The sequence below is a fragment of the Microtus ochrogaster genome, chromosome 21 (assembly GCF_000317375.1).
Source record: "Microtus ochrogaster isolate Prairie Vole_2 chromosome 21, MicOch1.0, whole genome shotgun sequence".
NCBI lineage: Eukaryota > Metazoa > Chordata > Mammalia > Rodentia > Cricetidae > Microtus > Microtus ochrogaster.
Window position 1 is genome coordinate 34,482,021 of NC_022022.1, and position 5,180 is coordinate 34,487,200.

Below are 5,180 nucleotides of genomic sequence, written 5' to 3' on the forward strand. Positions count from 1 at the left end.
TACGCTTTCAAGGCAAACAGGCTCTGGCTTGAGTGCTGTGATTCCGAGGAAAGGTCAGCATGTGAAACCCATCAATTACCTGACCTGATTGTACTATCAGCCTACTGAAAGCAACAACATTGCTCATTCACAGATTCACTTCAGAGCACCAATCGCACACCCAATACTCTGAAGACAATCTGGGACATGGGGTGAAGAAAGGATATTAAAGGAGGGAGCTGCTTGTTGGTTCCCAGCCTCCCTGCTAGCTTAAACACATAAAAATCACACAGAAGCCATATTATTTAAATCACTACTTGGCCCATTATTTCTAGCTTCTTACTGGCTAACTTCTACATCTTAATTTAACACATCTCCATTAATATGTGCACCACCATGAGGTCATGTTCTACCAGCAATGTTTCAGCATGTCTGTCTCTGGCAGGAGCTCCACGGTGTCTCTCCAACTCCACCCTTCTCCTCCCATGATATAGGCCAAAAAGTTCTTTATTCATTAACCAATAAAAGCAACACAGAGACAGAAGGACCTCTAACACCAAAAGGAGGCAGCACTATAGGCACACAGGTTGTGCTACATGCATGACACATACTTGCAAGACACACCTACATATATACACCAATCTCTCTTTATATAAGAAAGGGTCTCCACGGGTGTTTGAACTGAAGCTTAGTAGCAGGTACTGTTTTATCTACTTTTTAGCTTTTTATTGTTTTGCGTGCTTTATGGATTTTGCTGCACAATAATCTTTCATAACTAAGAACACATAGTAAGTTACTCATCTAGCTGTTGACACCAAACACTTGGCAAGAACAGATTAAGTAATAAAGGATTTATTTTGCCTTATAATTTGAGTCCTGTTTACTTTAGCTTGGAATTTATGACATCAGAACCTGGTTACCTTGCAGCCTTAATCAAGAAATAGCAGGATTTGAATAATGTAGCTCAGCTCCTTTTCATCTTTTTAGTGAGCCTACCATGATCCAAGCCTATTAAATGATTCTGCCCATGTTGAAGGTGATTGATGTACCTCAGTAGATGGTATCTAGCAATGCCCTCACAGACATATACAGATATGTGTTTTCATAGTGATTCTGGATCCTATCAAGTTGACAATGGAGACTAACCACCATCACTCATGGTCTTTAGGATGGCTATGCAAGTTAGTCATCTTAATGGAGTTCTTATAGCTCCCTCCACCATAGTCAAAACTGCTGGGTACACCTGTCACTATGGGCCTTAAGCTTTGCAGAGAGAAGAGTGAAAAAAAATGTAATTCTTACGAAATCAATACACATTTATTTTTTCTGTATCTTTATGTCTCACCATAGACCCCACTACTGTTTTTATAAACTGCTTATTGCACCCCTTGGATTTTAAGTATCACACTAAGTAGAGGAAACAGGCCATCTTCCTTGTTTGCATGTTTTAATCCATTCTGGCAATGGCTGCTCATAGATGAAGATTTTTTTTAGCAGATTGAGCCTGACTATGGCAGCACATTTTGTAACTCTATGACTTTGCATCATGTTACTTGATTTGAGACTCACTCTGATGGTGCTATCTAAAATTTGCACATCTTTCAACCAAATGGACAGGTAAGGTATTCCAAGGAAACAAGTTACAGTGATACTTCCTTCTATTTTTTATGGTTTTTCATATCTGAAATTGCAGAATACTAACTATTCAATAAAAGCAAATAGAGATTATATCTATACAGGTGAAAAGGGGGCCAGATGATTGTTCCTTATTGTATCCCTGTCCCTCACCAGAGGCAAATGACTCTCATATTGCCATAAGCCTTCATATTATTTACTTAAATTTTTTTTCTTCATGTAAGTATCTGACTTTTTTCATGTGAGTAAATGATTAATATTTTCTTCTCCTTAGGGTTTCTCAGAGCTGAAAAGAAAATGATGCATATCAACTGTGTGTCAAAGAATAGATGCACAACACATTTATTTTCTCTCCTAGTTTTCTTTTGTCTTGAACCTAGTAATTATCAGTCACAAGTGGGTCTCTTAACTATAAATTTAATTTGTGGTGCAATTACAAGGATGTTCTGGCTTTCTGGAAGGGAAATGGGTGCTTGATGAAGGCGATTCTTGCTGTAGTGAATAGAAACAAATGGAAGATTAGAGACTTCAAAGCTGCAAGTGTAATGTCAGCATATAGGTTCTCGCCAAGGCAAACTGCACTGCAAGGAGGGATTGTCAGGAAAACAATGTCATAGATTAACAAAAGATTTTAGAAGTGCTTTGAAGTAAAACTAATTATAGCTTTTAAATGACAGAGAAGAAAATCGAAGACTGGTTTCTGCTTGTAAATCCGAATAACTGAAAGAGCAGCATTGGCAAAGTTAAAATGAAGATATGTCTTTCTCAGATGTTTTAGAAGGCAAGGCTGTGGATTCCTGTAAGTCAGTCACATGGATGTTTACGCTGTGCAGACGAAAGGGTAAATAAACAATGACTGCTCTCCATTATGGTCCATTACAAAGCTTTGTTAAGCAGTTAGAGAAAGAGTATAGGGAATCATGGAGCATGCGACCACAGAAATGCTATATTTGAACTATTGTTACATGTATTAATTATAAAATAAGGATAAGTTAGGGTAAATGAGGGATGACTTTGAAAATTAATCCAGGATATGGATACATTAATAGATAAACATATAACAGATTAATAGATAGATAAATCATAGATAGGGAGATAGATAGATGATAGAAAGAAAAATAATTAATGACAGACAGGCACAGAAATACATAATATGGAATTTCAGAGACTTACTAGGTGTATGAATGTTTAAAATGCAAGCAGTAAAATCTGAAAGAAAAGTTCTTCCAAATAAAATGTAGCAATTACTTTTAACATATTATAGTTCAATACAATATAGAAAATAAACTGACTGTCCCTTCTTTCTAATGCACTCCACCTTCAGTTCTTCTAAAGCAAACCATAACTTAAGAGAGAAAAGTTACAACATGTTGTACTTGCTTGAAAAAAACGAATAAGGGGCTCTCTGCTGGTTAATCTCCCTGAAGTGATCAACACTATCTTGCCTATCACACTGATACAGTTGAAATGCTAGCATTTCTGCTTACCCTCAAGCACAGATAAGGTGTGGAAGCCAGAGTTGAGATGAGGTAAAGAGGAAGAAAAGACAGACTCTTAATCAAAATACAAATGCTGCATATCCCTGGAAGAAACCAGGGAGTCTGGAGTATGCACAGTGAGTGGAGAACCACTGTCTACACAAAGTTTGAGGCTAAAGATTTGGGCTTTGTCAATCCAGACTAAGTTTCCTTTACTCGGTGAACTGTTTCAGGCTGTGGATATGCTAAGAACATTCTGCAGTATTAGTAGTCAATGTGTAGATTCATAGTCTCTGTGGATTTTAGACAGCCTCCCTTCTTTCCTCTGCAGTGGGCATCCTGTGTGAGGGATATTTTATACCAAATGAGCACCTTGAGATGGTTTTCCCCATAAGATACAGTCAGTCAGTATATTTTGGTTTCTGTATACATCGTTTTAGTCTGCCCTTAATTGAAACTGGACTAGCACAGAAATCTCTAGAGCAACTCAGACGTGCAATACTTAGTGCACTCACAGTTTATTAATGGAGACAGTAATACATAATGAAATGCCATTAATTCACTTGTGGGATATTGGTTTCTAATTTGAGACATCACATCTTGGATATTAGTGTATTAGTTACTCAGATTCATAGCCTGGTCACTATGGGGAAAATGTGGCTTCTTCTACTACCAGAACTGTCAGAAAATAGAAATATATCTATTTCTTATGAGGGCGACTAAGAAATCTCTGAAGCCATCACATCATTATGGATTGATGATTCAATCCATAAAAAAGTTTCAGAAAATCATCTTGGCTGCTTATTTCTCTGCAGTTCTTGTCCTAGACTGTGCTTGCAAAGAACTATATCTTCGAAATTGCTCTTTATTTCACACCAGTAGTTAGAGACATTATTCTGCTGGATTAGGGGTTAAAGGGCTTCAAAACAGGGAAGACATATTTCTAGAGCCATGGCTCCTGAAAGTTTCAAGGAGGTCACCCCTTGATCAGTTTCTCAGGGAGCATGGTGCTCATTCATGGCCCAGACTCCTAACCTCTGACCCTGGGTTTGCTTTAGCTAATGTCCGAGAGTGTCTGTGCCCAGAGCAATCTCACTTACATTCACATCTACTGTACAAGACTGGTTACCAAAATTGCTTTTATATTCTGGGAAATTACAGCTCAAGACATGTTAAAGTTTCAGCTAGACACACTGAAGACTGACTTCTTTGTAAAGAGCTTGCAGTAGCTGTTTGGAGAAAACATGTCTATTTGGCTTCAAACTCAAGTCAGTGGGGAGGAATGAGGATGTCAGGTAAACACAGTCAAGCCATTTGTAGCAACGAAATAGAAGAAAGAGGATGGGTAATGAAGTGTGGGTGCAGAGCAGCTCTTTCCCAGTCGATTTAGCTAGATTGTCTTTCTCTAATTATTTTTCTCCCTGCAGGGTGGGAGGGGAGAATTTCAATATTGTAAAAAGCTAAGCTTTATCATTGCTGCCTTTATTTCTTTCCAAGGTAATACCCATGGCATCATGGAAACGAGGAACAACAACTTGATAGTTTAGCATTTGTTGGCAGTTGCTATATGGCTGCTTATATAAGAGGTTTATATTTCAAAAGTGAAATGTTGGCTTTAGGGAATAATTGCCCCAAATACTCTGAAGCTGGAGCATGTTCTTTTTTTCTCACGTAAAGCATATATGATTCATATGATCTTCAAAGAAGTGATGCTAGGTATTTTTCTATATTATTATATTAATATCTCATCTGAATGTAAATGGGATAATTATTCAAAATTAAGATTAAATTTCTTAATTTTTAAAAATTTTAATTTAGGACTAACTGAATTTATCCATAATCTCAGCATTTGAGGGGTAGGGACAAGGTCACAAGTTCAAAGTTCAACTCAGAAAGATCTTGGAATACTACTACTACTAATGATAGTAATGAGATTATTAGTTTTGTGTCTTTCTAATTCAGTATACATGTTGATAGCTGCAGGACTTTTGGGAAGAGTCTTTCAGGTTTTATATGTATATAATCACATCATCTTCAAAAACGTATATTTTAGTTTTTTTCTTGTTGAAATTCCTAAGCTTGTTTTTT